Source organism: Malus domestica, chromosome 12 (genome assembly GCF_042453785.1).
Source record: "Malus domestica chromosome 12, GDT2T_hap1".
Lineage (NCBI taxonomy): Eukaryota > Viridiplantae > Streptophyta > Magnoliopsida > Rosales > Rosaceae > Malus > Malus domestica.
In genome coordinates, this window is record NC_091672.1 from 3,082,402 (window position 1) to 3,099,791 (window position 17,390).

The following is a 17,390-nucleotide window of genomic DNA, read 5'->3' on the forward strand; positions in this document are numbered from 1 at the left end:
TTGTCCGCCTATACTCTCAATTTCTTCCTAATTTTTCATTCATGTGGGGGATTGTTGGAAATTATATATTATAATTAATATTATAATATTTAATTTTTGTATGAATGGAAAATAAGAGTCATGTGTCATAGTTGAATTCAAATTCATAAGTTGTATCTGTTCGTTGAAACTTTAGACAACAGTCATATTGTTTCAAAAAGGGTGGCTTGAGTTATATATAAACTCAAGCATCCCACCTGTCTAACAGAATAAAGAGAAGAGTTTTTTTCCAATGTCTTAGTAGAAATCCGAGTCGTGTCTTGAGAATACAGAATATATGAAGTTCGCCAGAGTCCGAAGATTGAAGTGCTTTGACTTCGGATTATAGATTGTTAAATCCTGGGAGACGGACGCCTACCGAACTACAAGCACAAGAGTAGGGGCGAAATTCTGTCTTTAGGACATTGCATTTATGCAAGCCTCAATCTTCAAAGTTTGTCAGTTTTCCTAACTTTATCTCTAGTTGTTTTTATGATTTTCATATTTACTATTGATGTTGTGATTTTTTTTATGATTTTCATATTTTCTAATATTGCTCCAACAATCTAAAGACAGAATTTACTTATGCAATAATTAGAAAATATGACAATTCTCATAAAGCAGTGGCTAGATATTGGAAATAGAAGATGTTGTGATTTTTTTTATGATTTTCATATTTTCTAATATTGCTCCAACAATACTACGAAGGCAATCTATCTCTTGCAAAGATCGATGAAACAATATAAAAATATGCAAAATAATTTGAACATGGTCTTTATAGATTTGGAAAAAAAAAACGTATGGTATGATCCCAAGAGAAATTCTTTGAATGATTCTGGAGAAGAAAGGAATACGAGTAGCATATATCCAAACAATAAAGGATGTATATGATGAAGCAAAGACTTACATTAAGAACTCATGAAGGACAATGTGAAAGCTTTCCCATAACCATACGGTTACATCAAAACTCAGTTTTAAGTCCTTACCTTTTTGCTTTGGTAATGGATGAGTTAACAGGACATACGTAAGATGATATCTATTGTTGTATGCTTCTCGTATATGATATAGTGCTGATAGATGAAATACAATAGGGAGTAAACTAGTTCAACAAAGAAAACAGTTTTGATGTTTTTCAGAAGTATGCTTCTCGGAGAAGACTTCGAGGAAGACTAAACTAGTTCAACAAAGAAAACAGTTTTGATGTTTTTCAGAAGTTTGTTCATGCTATTATATTGAAGCCTTACGTTGATATGCGTTGTTAATTTTTATTGACTGATCAGATTCAGAGTGGATTTCAACCATTTTGTATTGTCATAAATCTTTACTTTCGATTGTTGCTCAATTCAAGCTCTTTGGCTTTAAGTTCTTTTGACATTACGATCGCACATGATTTATTGGAATGTGGAGTGGAGACCAGAAATCTCTAAGTAAGAGACTTATCCTTGATGGAGTGGCCTATTCGGATGCTAAAAAGGATATCCAATTCTTTTCTAATTTGAAATTCTGCCAGTGCGCATAAAGGCAGAAAAGTTTGCCATGAGATCGTTGTTTCTGAAATGGTGGTGGTGGATGTGGCCTGGAAGGGGTTGGCTGATACGGTAGCAGGGATAGACGTTAAAATTTTGGGTAATGTTAGGGAGATCAAATTTTAGATTAAATTTTGTAAATCATACGATGTAGTTGTTGATAATTGGCTTATTACTTAAACATCGATTAACGTAATTATTTTTTATTAATAACACATCATGGTTTGCAAATTTAATCTAAAAAAGTTGGTCTACTTAGCATTACTCAAAAATTTTAGAGAGACAACGCACTACTAAAATTTTAGAGAGACAACGCACTACTAATTAATCACACTCATGCCGTATTTAATTTGCATTTAACCATATGTATACTATACACTAAGTGTGAGGTTCTATAACCAAAGATCAACAGTATAACAATTAGTAGTAGAACCTGTCATTATATTGTTAAGTCATTGTCAAGTTTTCGATGTCAGACTTTCTACATTCGTCAAAAGGCCTTCTCACACTTGCAACCTATTTATACATCAGCCATTGATCTTCTACTTTTTAAGTGTAGTAATATAATTCGGCCTTTGCCCACTTTAATACCATATCAAACAATTGTTTTTTAGAATTTTTCTTGTTCACTGAACCGAAACAGTCTATTCAATATACCTTTAAATTTGGCTCTCCATTCTAATGAAATCATGTGTACAAAACGAGTCATATATTCTTATTGGCCGCCATATTTTTTTTAAATTTATATGTACATACAGTAGTGTGTGCCTTTCATCTAAAATGAATTAAATTAGAGTTCTGCAAAGCAAAAGAGCATAAGCGCAAGAGAAGAATATAACATTCAAAACAGGATTTCCCCCCCCCCCCCTAATCCTTTCATATTCTTCCACGGTTCGGCCTCCCAAACTTTATTGCTCAACGTACTTTTGCCAAAAGGAAAAAGAAAAATGATTTTTGCACACCAAAGTTTTTTCCTTGCACCTGTTTATTCCAAGTGATGACACCATAATACATAGTTTAAAAGCATTTGTAAATGCATAGGTAAATTTTTACTTTGATGCTATGTGCCACTTCACTTTCATCATTTGCCACGTCGAATATTTTTATTATATACTCACTTTACTTTCAATAGGCATGTTAAATTGCGGAAAGGGATCCTCTCCGATCCCTTCCACCAAATCCATCAAATCCACCAATTCGGACCCTTAAAATTTGATCAAACAGCTAAAAACAGAGAGGTCCTTTAAAAATTATAATAACTTTAGCCATTTGATCAAATTTCAAGGATCCGGATTGATGAATTTGGTGGAAGAGATCTGGAAATGATCTCTTTTCTTAAATTGCCAATAGACTTGTCAATCAATCATGTCTTGATTTGAATCAAGTATAATTAATAAGACATATTGAAAATTAAGGGAAAAAAAATCAAAATATGGGGTTGAGTTCCTGATTCCAATTCTATATAAAATAATTTGGCCAAATTTTTTCATGATTCCCGTGGTGACACAGCATTTTCAACGTGACTTTTATAGTGAAAAAGTTGTTAATTAAACCCTCATTCTGACTTATGAGTCATGTTAGCAATTTGAGTTCAAACCCAAACTCCCGTTAATCTTTTATTAAACAAATTCACGTGACTATCATGTGTAAGGGTCAAATTTGTCATTTCAATTCAAATTACATCTCATATTTAATTTGGTGATCGATCCCATGAAAATTTGGTGGACGACCACTTTTTTCTCCATCACTAGCTCTTGAAATATTGAGCATTCAAATGGTGAATGTGTTTGTATTAGGAAATGAAGGTGTCATTTTGTACTTTAGTAAAAGGAAGGTGTGTTTCTTAAAAATAAAAAAATTTGCTCCACCAGTGAAACTTATTTTGATGTTAAAAAAAGAAAAAACAGACTTACATGTTTATATTTTGGAAATACAATTGCCATGGGATCCATCGCCAAGTGATGGAGGAGAAGAAATGGATCGTCCACCAAAGTTTTACGGGATTAATCACCAAACCAAACATAAGATATAATTTGAATTGAAACAACAAATTTGATCCATTCACTTGATAATCATGTGAGTTTGTTTAATAATATGTAGAGTGTAAATAAAACAACTTCCTTCCTCCACCCCACAATTCTCAACACTCAACTTTGTCAGTTTCTGTAGACCTTTGGCCACCGAGGTTGGAAAGATATTATTCAAGCACTCACACGAATCGATCTCTACTAAATCTAGATTTGGACACTAAAAAGTTGTCAACTGATTGGTAGATGTTTTCTCAAAAGATTTCAGTTGACCTACCAATTGTAGTGACTGGCATTGCCATATCTCGAACGTGTCTGGATTATTCAATCCTCCCCTTATACTTGGCACAAAGATATTGATTAGACTGGCATCTGTAAACATTAGCTTTTCTCAGCCAGGAAAAAGAGTCTAGCAAGTTGGTCGTGTCGTATTAATTGTCATCAACTGAGGTAAACCGTGATAACAGTGTACCAAGCCTAACAGCTTGTGATCTTGTGGTTGTAATTATGACAAGTGTAAGCATTTTGTAATTCTTATAATAGCTTAGGGAGTAAGCAACCTTGTTAGGTATATATATCTAGCTAATAGCTTAGAGAATAAGTTATATCTTCAATAAGTTAGCTTTGGAGTCTCGGCAATTTCTCAAGCTAACTTATTATCACAATACAACTTCATAGCCTTATTCTGTTTAAAACCGAGACTCCAAAGCAATTTTTGTAGCCAAAGAATCTCACACACACCATGTGCCATACCCCTATACTCGGCTTCGGCAGAAGACCGTGATACCACATTCCGCTTCTTGCTCCGCCACATAACCAAATTACCTCCAACAAATGTAAAATACTCAGATGTAGACCTTCTATCAGTCACATCACCTGCCTAATCAACATCAGTAAATCCCTCATCCTCATATGTCCATAACATTCATACAAAATTCCTTTACCCGAGGCAGACTTCAAATATGCCAAGATTCTCATTACCGCCGCCATATGATCCACACTAGGTGAGTGCCTAATTGACTTACCACACTTACGGCATAGGCAATATCCGGACGAGTGTAAGATAAATAAATCAGCCTCCCCACTAGTCTTTGATATCTACCTCTGTCAACTGGTTCCTTATTTGGATAAATCCCCAAATAATGTTTCTCTACGATGGGAGTGTCCACATGTTTACATCCTAGCATACCTGTTTCTTTTACTTAACATATTTACGTTGAGACAAGAAAATACCTCTAGATGACCGAGCGACTTCCACGCCAAGAAATATTTCAAATCTCCCAAATTCTTCATCTCGAACTCGGCTGAAGGTTTCGTTCTAACTTCATCATCTCTTCAGAATCATCACCCGTTATTATCATGTCATCCACATAAATAATTAAGGTCGTCACTTTACCACTTCTCCGCTTCACAAATAATGTATGATCTGAGTGACTTTGATAATACCCAATCCTCCTCATAACTTGAGTAAATCTACCAAACCATGCACAAGGTGATTGCTTAAGTCCGTAAAGTGACTTTCGCAACCTACATACTTCGGTTTTCCCTCAGGCATTGTACCCCAGAGGAAAATCCATATATACCTCTTCTTCCAAGTGCCCATGAAGAAAAGCATTTTTCACATCAAACTGTTTCAGTGGCCAATTCAAATTTCCAGCTAAAGAAATCAGAACTCGTACTGTATTCATCTTCGCTACTGGAGAAAAAGTTTCCTGATAATCAACACCAAAAGTTTGAGTATAACTCTTTGCTACTAACCTTGCTTTATACCTATCTACCAATCTGTCTGCCTTGTACTTGATCGTAAAGACCCATCTACACCCAACCGGTTTCTTTCCTTTAGATAGCTCTGTTACCTCCCATGTATTATTCTTGTGTAATGCAATCATTTCTTCATCCATTGCAGCAGCCCATTTAGTATCCTTCAAGGCCTCCTCAACTCGGGTTGGTGCTTGGATTGCTTCCACATTATTTACCCAGGCTTGGCGTTCCGGTGTAAGGTTCTTGCATGACACATAATTTGCTATTGGATACTTTACTTTTCCTTCAGGAGGAACACCACGATTTTGCCTTAGCGACAACTTATACGCACTGACATCATTATTTGGATTAGTTACATGAGCATTTGTAGTACTTACCTCTAGGATATTCAGAGTAGACACATTGGGTGGCACTATCGAGCTAGAGAGAGAAGGTGATGTGGGTTTTGTAGGCGGCACTTCTTCCCCTGAAGTACTAGGTTCGGCAGTAGGTTTTTGTATTATTATAGCTTTCTTGGCAGGACCTTGCTGAAAGCTTGCACTTGTCTCGACAGGTAGCAGCTGAAGGCCCATATCATTCTCGGTAGTTTCTTGCCAAGAGACTGGTGTCCCATTTTCATTCTTGTCGTCAACACATGCTCCTCCTAAACTACATGTCACATCCTCTGGTACCTCTAACCACCCAAGATCAACTTGATCACCACTAGTGTTCTCCCCTTGGTGATCTGAAGGTGATGGAATCGAAGAATAAAAATACTCTGATTCATAAAAAGTAACATTCATAGTCACATACATATGTCAAGTTTCAAGATGATAACACTTATACCCTTTTCTGTTGGGAGGCAAACCCAACAAAAATGCACCGAATGGCACATGGATCCAATTTGCTACGATGAATCTTGTGAATATGAACATATGCTACACATCCAAACACACGAGGAGTAAGGGTATTAGTGGATACTACAGGATGTTCTGTCAATACTTGAAGAGGTGTACAGAATTCTATAACCCGAGATGGCATACCGTTAATCACATACACGGCATAGGTAACGGCTTCAGGCCAAAAATGTTTAGTCATGGACGCACCAATAAGTAAGGCACGAGCAGTTTCCAAGATATGACGATTCTTTCTCTCAGCAACCCCATTATGTTGTGGAGTATGCGGACAGATAGTTTGATGAATAATTCCACAATCTTGTAAAAACCAAGATAACTCAGAATTTATGTACTCTCCGTCAGAATGCAAAACTTTAATATTAAAAGACTACTGAGTTTTAACCATCTGTTGAAACAGACAAAACACATCACAAACCTCACTTTTATTTTTCAACATATACAACCATGTCATACGAGTGCAATCATCCACGAAAGTAACAAACCACCTAATTCCCGAAGTAGTACTAACAGGGGAAGGCCCCCACACATCAGAGTGTACTAGTGCAAATGGAAAAGATCTTCTATTCATACTTCGAGGGAATGAAGCACGATGACATTTAGGTAAAATACATGCTTCACATTTCAATTTTGAGTCTTCAATACCACTAAACAAATCATGTAATATATGTTTCAAATAACCAAACGATGCATGCCTCAAACGACGATGCAATAACAATACCTTTTGTAGATTACTATTACATGACGAATGAACCAAATTAGCTCTTCAAGCAATCACGTCATCCACATAATATAGCATCTCTCTCTTAGTGCCACACCCAATGATCTCCTTTGTTTGAATATCCTGAAGCAAGCAAAATTAAGGATACATTACTACAACACAATCCAATTGTTTAGTGACTTGAGGTACAGACAATAAGTGATGGGACAATGACGGAACCAATAAACAATTATGTAACGAAAGAAAGGGTGTAAGAGACACTGTTCCCGCTCCAACAACAACAGCAGTAGTACCATTGGCAGTTACCATACACTTTCTATGAGAATCTTTCATGGATTGAAACAAAGTTCTATTATACGTCATATGATCCATTGCACCAGAATCCAAAATCCAACCTGTATTCATCATCGTAATAGTACACGAGAACTACTTGCAATAGAATATTCTCCCGGCAATCACACCAATATCCAATTGCAGTAGACTCCACGGATAAAACTTGTAAATACTCAGCAAAACCAATATAATAACATACGGACAGTAGCAACATTATAACAGCAGCACGCCACTAAGAGCTTCTGTGATTGTTGATGCATGACAACTAGAAAACCAGAAAGCAGAGCACACGGCAACAATTATAAAAATGGCAATGCTGCAATTGCTACTTACAATTGCACATCAATTGTATCACCCACGGTATTTGATAAAACACAACTTACGGTAGCAGCAAAACAAAGCTGCAACAATTTCAATAGGCACGGCAGCAGTAGAACAAGCCTGCTATAATTCCAACAATCACGGCTTGACTGATTTTGGCAAGAGGCAGCGCAGGAACAAGTCAGACAAGCACAGCAGCGGAAGAAAAATATCGTTTTACAGTTTCTAGGGTTACGGCAACTAGGCTCTTATGCCAAATAGAATTTTACGGGTTAACTTTTCTATATTCCACAATTCTTAATAAAAGGTACATTCAATCCTTGTTACAAAAGGAAACAAAATAAAGGACACAATATCCTTCCTAAAACATGACTCTAATAATTACAAAAGATTTACATTCCTTTTTTTCCCTAAATATTGATTTATTCCAATAGTATTATGAGTTTTGTGGATGGTACAAACCCTTGTCCTCCGAGATTTGATTCACAACATTCGAGTGACTCCACTATGTCTTCCAGTGATTCTACTCTAAGAATTGATAGTGATCAGTACAAGATTTGGAAGATGCATGATCGGGCTCTCATGCAACTCATTACTGCCACATTGTCTCATTCTACAATTTCTTATGCTATAGGTAGCACTAGTGCTCGAGATTTGTGGGTTTGTCTTAGAGAACAGTTCTCAATTGTCACTCGAGCCACAATCTTTCAAATGAAATCTGAGTTGCAGAACATCAAGAAAGGTACAAATTCCATTTCTTTGTATCTTCAATGCATTAAAGAAGCCCATGATTACTTGGCTACTGCTAAGGTTCTATTTGATGATGATGATGATGATGATAATGATGATGACATTGTAATCTTGACTCTTAATGGTTTATATTTTGAATATAATACACTGAGAACTATTATTAGGGGTAGGGAGAATGTTATTTCTATGAAGGATCTTCGCTCACAGTTGCTTGCTGAAGAAACAATGATAGATAATGTTCTTGTCACTCATTTCCTTTCTGCAATGGTAGCCAGCAATCTGTCTGGTTCATCTAAGTCTTCTCACTTTGAAGATACTCAGCTTTATGAGAGTTCTTTTAAACCTGGTAATTCTTCAAATGAAGGTTCATATAGTTCTTAAGGAGAATTTTATCAGTCTAATGGTTCTAGCTATAAGTCCAATTACAACAAAAACAAGGGTAAAGGCAAGCAGTACTATAATTCTCAGTCTCAATTTGGCAATGCAAAGTCTGGTAACTTCAGTAATAATGCTCCTGGTATTCTTAGTACATCTCTACCAAGATCACAAGGGTTTTTCCAGACTCAATGTCAGATCTGTGGTAGATATGGACATCTAGCTGTTACTCATAAATTCATAAATACTGAAAATCATATCACAGAAGGCTGTCAAATTTGTGGGAAAATGAATCACAGTGCCCGATTTTGTCACTTCAGAAATGTAAACATTCAATCTCAACAAGTGTCAGCTATGCATATTGTTGCTCCATCTCCTACTCCTAATGTTCCTCCTCAACAAATGTGGCTTACTAATTCTGGGGCAACATCTCATATGACTGTAGATCTTAACAACTTGTCATTGGCCTCTCCATTCCCTTCAAATGAAACCATTCCAACAGTTACTGGTGGTGCAGGTTTATCAATCTCCCACATTGGTTCCTTCATGCTTTATACACCTATTAAACCACTGAGACTTAATTATGTTCTATATGTCCCTAGATTAACTCAAAATCTCTTATCTATGCATAGACTGTGCTTGGATAATAACTGCTGGTTAATATATGATGCTTTCTGTTTTTGGATCCAGGACAAAGCCACAGTGAGGATCCTATTTAAGGGACTTTGCAGTAATGGATTATATCTTATTCCTCTCTCAGCCTCACATCATTCTTCATAACCCAAAGTACAAGCTGCTTTTCTTGGACAACAAGTATCTTCAAGTCTATGGCATAATAGATTAGGTCACCCATCCAATTCTATAAAGTCTACAATGTTGAGAAAGTGCAATGTCTCTGTTATACCTAATGATAAGTCTATGATGTGTCATACATGTCTAGAGGGAAAGTTTTGTAAATTGTCATTTGTTTCTTCTGCTTCTAAGTCCATGCATCCCTTTGATATGATTCATAGTGATGTCTGCGGTCATTCCCCATGTAATTCTGTAGAATGGTTTAAATACTATGTGACATTCATTGATGAGTGCACTAGATATTGTTGGATCTTTCCTATAATCAATAAAAGTGATGTTTGTTCAACTTTTATTGCCTTTTACAACTTTGTGTTGAATCACTTTGCCATTTCTGTTAAAACATTACAAAGTGATGGAGGAGGTGAACATTAGCAAGCCATTTTAACAATTCCTTTTGAATAAGGGTATTAAACAACAACTTACCTACCCATATACCCTTGAACAAAATGATTTAGCTGAAAGAAAGTATAGACATATTGTTGAAACAGTTATAACCCTCTTGCAAACTGCCTCATTGCCTCCACAATTCTGGTCTTTTGCTTATCAAGTTGCTATCTATCTCATAAACAGAATGCCATCTCCAACACTGAATCACAAATCACCATTTGAATTGTTATTTAAACATATTCCAGATATCAATCATCTCAGGATCTTTGGCTATTCTTGTTTCCCATTGTTAAAGCCTTATAATAGTACCAAGTTATAACCTAAAACCACAAAATGTTTCTTTTTAGGCTATGCTTCCAGATACAAAGGCTCCATATGCTATGAAGTGAATCAACAGAAGGTTTATATCTCTAGGCATGTCATCTTTGATGAGAGTGAATTTCCTTATGTCATGTTATCTTCCAAACGCTTATCTCATTCTTCTTCTCATTCTTCTCATATGTCCTCATATGTTCTCATGCCATCTGTTATATATGATAATCTCGTTGTTCCCATATCAACTGCATATACTATACCCTTATCTACTATGCATGTCCCTGTGTCACCTATTATACCATCATCTCCACATGGTCCTATAAACCCAATTCCTGAATCCATTGCTACAACTTCAACACAATATGTTCCTCCCATTTTCCTTGTGGCTACAAATTTGTCATCTGGATCTAACTCTCATGACAGCATTAAGATATCATCTGAGTTTCAATATGAAAGTTTACAAGTTATTCTCTTTATACCACCTATGAATACACATGCTATGCAAATCAGATCCAAGAGTGGCATCTTCAAGCCCAAAGTGTTTCTCTCAATAGTTGCATATGAGAACTCAGTTGATTTAACTCGGGTGGAACCATCAACATGTAAGTCAGCTCTTAAATCCTCAGTGTGGTGTGCAGTTATGGAAGAAGAACTCCCAACCTTGCATTCTCAGGGTACTTGGTCTTTGGTCCCTCTTCCTACAAATAAGAATTTGGTAGGATGCAAGTGAGTCTTCAAAATTAAAAGAAATGCATATGGGACTATATCCAAGTATAAAGCTAGACTTATTGTGAAATTCTTTTCCTGGATTTCACTTTTGCAAACTACGTATTTGTATTAAGGATATTTTATATTATTTTTCAAGAATTTAGATTTATTTATTTGAATTTAGATTTTAATTAAACTAGTTACGAAGTTTGAAGTTTGAAAATTAATTATTTAAAATCCGTAGACCTTTCAAGGTCAAATTTTGTATTTTTGAATAGAGCTCGATCTCACAAATACGTGGGCGCAAACCGTCCATGAAACGGAGTTATAACGAAAGAGTTATTAACATTTAAAGTTAGGGATATTTTTGTAATTTTGGCTTGATCTAGAAGGCTCTAGATTGCTGAAGCCATTATCTGTGATGACACGTGGATGGCTGAGATGAAAAGAAAAGAAGAGAATTGAGAGAAAAGAGAGAAAGGATGGGGGAAGAAGGACCAATCAGAAACAGAAGAAAATAGGGGAAATGAGGGAGGGGAGAAAGAAGGGAACCGAACCCCCTTCGACCCGGTTCAATTTTTCTGACCCGACCTGGCCTTTTTCACCTCTTCCGGTGGTTTTTCGTCGATTTTTCTGACGAACTATGTTACCAAACCACCTGAAAAACGTTCAATGACCTTCCCTATACCTATCCCACCATAAATTATATGAAAATTGGCCTTGAAATTGTGCAAACCACACCGGTGGGTGTGCAAGTTCATAGATGTCGATCCACCAAATCTAAAACAAATTCCTTTGATCACCACCACCTATAGTATCCTCTTAAGGCCTGAAGCAAAGCCCAAACAAGTTTTGGGGCCGCAGAGCTGTTAAGGAGTCGAATTGAGGACACCCAAATTTTAGGGTTCTGGCAGGTTCATAGCGATTTAAGGCTTTTCCTAGCCAAATTGAAATTGGCCACAAGTATGAAACTTGCTCTACTCATTGAGATCTACAATTTCGTGAATTTTGGTAATTTTTTGAAATAATTGAATTTTCAGGCGAGTCTGGGTGGCCTCACGACGGCTCATGGCTAGTGGGCTGCCGATGTTATTTTACGCTAAATTGATATCTTGATCTCATACTTGATGCCCGCAGTATGTGATTTGATTATTGTGAACCTAGTTGATTAAGGTACATCACTTGATTATTATTTGAATCGACGATCCGACCATTGGATCGTCACCAAACTTTAATGTGTTATAGAATGTCATATTTGAGGATGGCTGGAACTGACGAATCAGGAATCTGACGTACGGACCTTCCTAAATTAGATTTCTTAGATAGTAAAACAAATTGTTGACCACCACCTAATTCTAGCAATTGGCGGAGATCCGACCATCGGATAGCCATGAGATTTTAGTAGGTTGTTCTAGAAGCATAATGTGGATTTTAGAAAGTTACGGATCCGAAATCCAATATGCGGATCTTTCAATCGTGGACCCTACCATTGACCGAGAGTTGAATTTTGGTCAACATGTCTCGAAACGTTCTAAATATTAAATTTAGTACTATGGGATACTAAATGAAGTTTAGTGCGCCTACATTGGTTAGAGAGTGACTTGACTATACGTGATATGATTTTTACCTTGATTTCTTACATTAATATCGTTCGTGAATATGAAATGGTTATAAATGTGATTTCCATTTAAATGTGATTTTTATATATTTAGCCATAGACCTATGGTTACTAAACATGATTTGGCTTGTGTACTGATGATGATTGTGATATGTGATTTGACTTGCATATTTGAAATGTGGTTGATTTGCATAGTTGGTATGATATGATGAAATGGGAGGGCTAGTAATGGACCATTAACCCATTGCCATAGGGTTTGTTGCTTCGAGACTTGTTTCACATATCGTATCATTGTTTTATTTCTCGATTCGTTAAGTTGTTCTAATTGTGTACCTTGTGCTTTGTTCCATTTCTTGTTTTCTTGAGCCTTTGTATTTTGAGTACTTGTTTAATGTCTTGTTCTTTGAGCCATTGTTATTTTCCTTGGCCCTCCACTTGGTTCCGTTGAGTGATCCGGAACTGAGTATCCGTTAGGGTTCCATTGAGTGGTCCAGTTCCCTGCTCCGTCTGGATTCCATTGAGAAGTCTAGAATCCCTCGTGATCCGCAATTCCATTGAGTGGTTCGGAATCGTATCCAGCTTAGATAATATTGAGCGGTTCGATATGCATTGTACTCCGCGATTCCGTTGAGTGGTCCGGAATCGTATCCATTTGGATTTCGTTGAGAGGTCCGAAATCCCTTCTACTCCGCGATTGAGTGGTCCATAATCATATCCTGGCTTGGATTCCATTGAGTGGTCCAGAATCCTCTTTGGTGTCTTGGTTCCGTTGAGTGGTCCGGAACCCGATGTTGATGGATTTCGTTGAGTGGTCCAAAATCGCATCATTTGATTCATTTGAGATAGCTTCTGAGATGTAGGCTTCGGCCGAACTGTGTCACTCTAGCCCTGCATTTCGGTGTATTGTATGAATTATTGATTGATGTGATAATTGGATGGTGTTGGAATGCATATGTATGGATGCATGACGAGATGACTAGAGATTATTATTATGCTTTGTTAAATGTTCCTTGAGGTGCTACATGATTGAATTGTGGTATTATGTTGAGACATAGTGGTTTATGTGATGAATGTTCGAGTGTAGTGAAATGGTGAACTACGAATAGCTTGATCCCTATTAAGGGTACGTAGGTAGTCTAATGAGGAGGTTAAATGCAGCCATAAAGTATACAAAAAATTACTACGTAATTTAAGGCTTGTGTTGTGCTCGATACATATCTCGGAGGCGGGGTATGTTAAATATACGGCTTTTTGATGACGTCACGTGTCGATCATGAACGTATGTCAGGATCGAGGCGTGACTCTTGTTGCAAAGGGCTTCAATCAAGAAGAATGGATTGACTATGGGGAGACTTTTAGTCTAGTTGTTAAACCTACAACTGTTAGATTAATCTTGGCTTTAGCTACACAGTTTGGTTGGTCTTTAAGGTAGCTTGATGTGAAGAATGTATTTCTTCATGGTATTTTACAAGAAGAGGTCTACATGTCTCAACCCCCAGGGTTTGTGAACTCTCAACGGCTTTCTCATGCCTGCAAGCTGCACAAATATCTGTATGGTTGATGCGAAAATTAACTTAACACACAAATTAAACCCTCTTGTTGTCAAATTGTAGTATAAATGCAAGTAGGGATCATTCTAAACCGGGGATTAGGAGGGCTTGCTAAAACCTCTAAACTAACTCAAAAACAAAAAAAACAAAGTTAAAAACGTTTGAATAGACTTAAAGGACTCAAAACAGGTTCACAAGACTCAAAACAACTTAAAAACACTCAAAACTACCTAAAAACACAAACTAGGCAGTTTCTGACTCTAACACAACTTTGGATGAAATTTGGGTTTTGACTTGACTCAAAACACTCTAAAACACAAACAAAACAGATTTTAAACACTTTGAAACAAGAAAGTAAAAGGGGGATTTTAGTTTTGATGAATTTGAAACAAACAAACAAGTTATAGAACTAGGCAGATTGTAAAACGAATTTAAGAAATAAGATGATGGATGGATTAGTTAGAGGTCTATTCTTCACACATGACACACTTGTATATGAATTGATTTCCAATTGCTTTTCAATAAACTATGATGCTCAACACCCCAGATTAACCGTGATGCACAAATTAACTCTCAGATTTTCCTTTACTCATTGAATTGGATGAATGCATGCGACAACCCAAATTATTCTCTAAAAGTCCCCTATATGAATGCATAATAGAGATACAATCAGAGATCATTACGTTCAATGAAAATCATAAGTGTTGACGAGGCAATTATAACTATGAATGCATGATACAATTGTCAAGAATTCAATTAACGCGATTGTGATAAACACCCTTCACTACTCATGAATATAAACTTGTAATGATTAGGTAAAACTCATTTATATTCTAGCATCTAATTCATGCATGAAAACTAAGTATGCATCCTTAATAAACATACAAGAATCAGTTATGAATAAAATAGATAATTGAATTGCAATCACAACTTATCAAATCACAACTTATCAAATCACAATTGGAAGAAATCAATTCATATCTCAAGCATGTTCATGGCTTCAAACTTCCCCCTAACTAAATAGGGGTTTAGCCACTCATAATTGCAACAAAATTAGAAAATAACAAAGTAGTCATTGAAAGCAAGAACGAAGTACACCTAAAACGCTCCAAAGTTCCAAGCTTGAAACGCCAAGGACCTTTGTTTTCGTCACCTTGTTGTAGCACAAGTGTCTAGGATGTGTATGGATATATGGATGGAATGGATTTGCACGGCTAAGAGATGAAAGTGTATGGATTGGTGAGATGTAGTATGGCTAGATGAATGGATAGGGTCACGGCAAGGAAAGGGATGAAAGTGTTTGTGAATGTAGCTTCTTGGATGGATCAAGATCTTTCTTAGGAAGGGGAATGGTGGATGTATTTATAGACTAAGGAGAGGACCACTTCAATTCCTTGCATGTGCAGTTTGTATGGGTGTGTGATGTCCATGTTTCCCTTTAAATTTGCACACACATGACCTCCATCATTTCAGCCACAAAACAAACACATTTTCTGCCCATGCCAACTGTCCATGCCGTGCCTTTCTCTTTGCCCATGTGTGTGTCTTTCTTTTGCCCATGTGTGTGTGTTTTTCCTTTGCATTTGCACACACATGTTCTTCATTATTTCAGCCAACAATCCACCCATTTTCTGCCCATGCCAAGCCCTCCATGCCGTGCCTTTCTTGTTGTGTGTGTGCTGTCCATGTAGAGTGTGTGTATGCCCTCCAACCTGTGCAGTTTGCATGTGTGTAGCTGTCCATGTTTCTCTTTTGCATGTGTCGTGCCTTCTCTTTCTAGCTGTGCATTTTCACTTGCTCCAAAGCCAAATGAGTGCAATCATAACCCCATTTGCTGCTAAGTGTTGATGACAAAGCAAAACACAAAACAAGTGCCTTTACTTTCTCATTTTATTAGCCAAATCTGCTTAGCCCTTTTCTGAACCTTTCAGTGTTACAATGCCCATAACTTCTTCTAGAAAAATGATATTAACAATCCGTAAATTTCTCCAGAAAATAGACATCCGTAGCTTTCCAAGCATATAAGGCTCATTTTCTCATTCATTCTGAGCTGTTAGTAACATGCTTCCAAAGTCAACTAATCTGCACAGGCAGTTTTGACGAATTTGTTACTTAATATCTCACTTGTGCTACTTTTCTTTTCTTTGCTTGATAAATCACACAAAACAAAATAACATAGTAAATAGCTCAAAAATATAAGGAACTAACTAAGAAAAGACAAGTGAATTTTATGTAAAATATATATAAATATGAGCTTATCAATGGTTTAAAACAAGCCCCAAGGGCCTGAAATGAGAGGTCCACTAATTTCTTGCCTACTCTAGGATTTCTTACCATTTATTCTGATTCTTCCTTGTTTGTGAAGCATGTTGGGACTCCTGTGGTGATTCTCTTGTTGTATATAGTTAATATAATCATCACATGCAATGATACTACAGCTATTACAAATGTCATCTAGTCTTTAGCTCAGGAGTTTGATATTAAAGATTTGGGGCCCTTACACTATTTTCTAGGGATTCAAATCACTCACAGTGCCACTGGTTTATTTCTCTCACATTCCAAGTATGTTACGGATTTGCTAAGCAAGACTAATATGGCTCTGTCCAAATCGTGTCACACTCTCTGTCTACCTTATAATAGGTTACTTAAAGATGATGGCAAACCTTTTCATAATCCAACATTGTATAGAAGTGAGGTGGGTGCTTTGCAATATCTTACTTTTACAACACCTGAAATTGCTTTGTCAATTCATCAGGTATATCAATTTATGCATTATCCCATGGAATCTCATTTTATAGCTGTGAATAGATTTCTCAGATATTTGAAAGGTACAATGGACTATGGTATTCAATTCAGCAAAGGAGATTTAGATTTACATGCATTCAATGATGCTGACTGGGTTGGGGATCCGAAAAATAGAAGGTCTACAACAGGTTTGGTGGTCTACTTAGGCTCTAATCCTATCTCTTGGTCTTCCAAGAAACAAAACACAGTTTCTAAATCTTCAACTGAAGCTGAATATCGATATATATCCTTCACAGCTACAGAGATTGATTAGATCAAGCAACTTCTGCAATTTCTCAAAGTTGATGTGCCATGTCCCACTACTCTATTATGTGATAATCTCTCTGCCATAGCATTAGTTTACAATCCAGTTATGCATCAACGAACGAAGCACATTGAAGTTGATAAACATTTTGTCCGAAAGATGGTTGCCAAGAAGTTACTTCAAGTA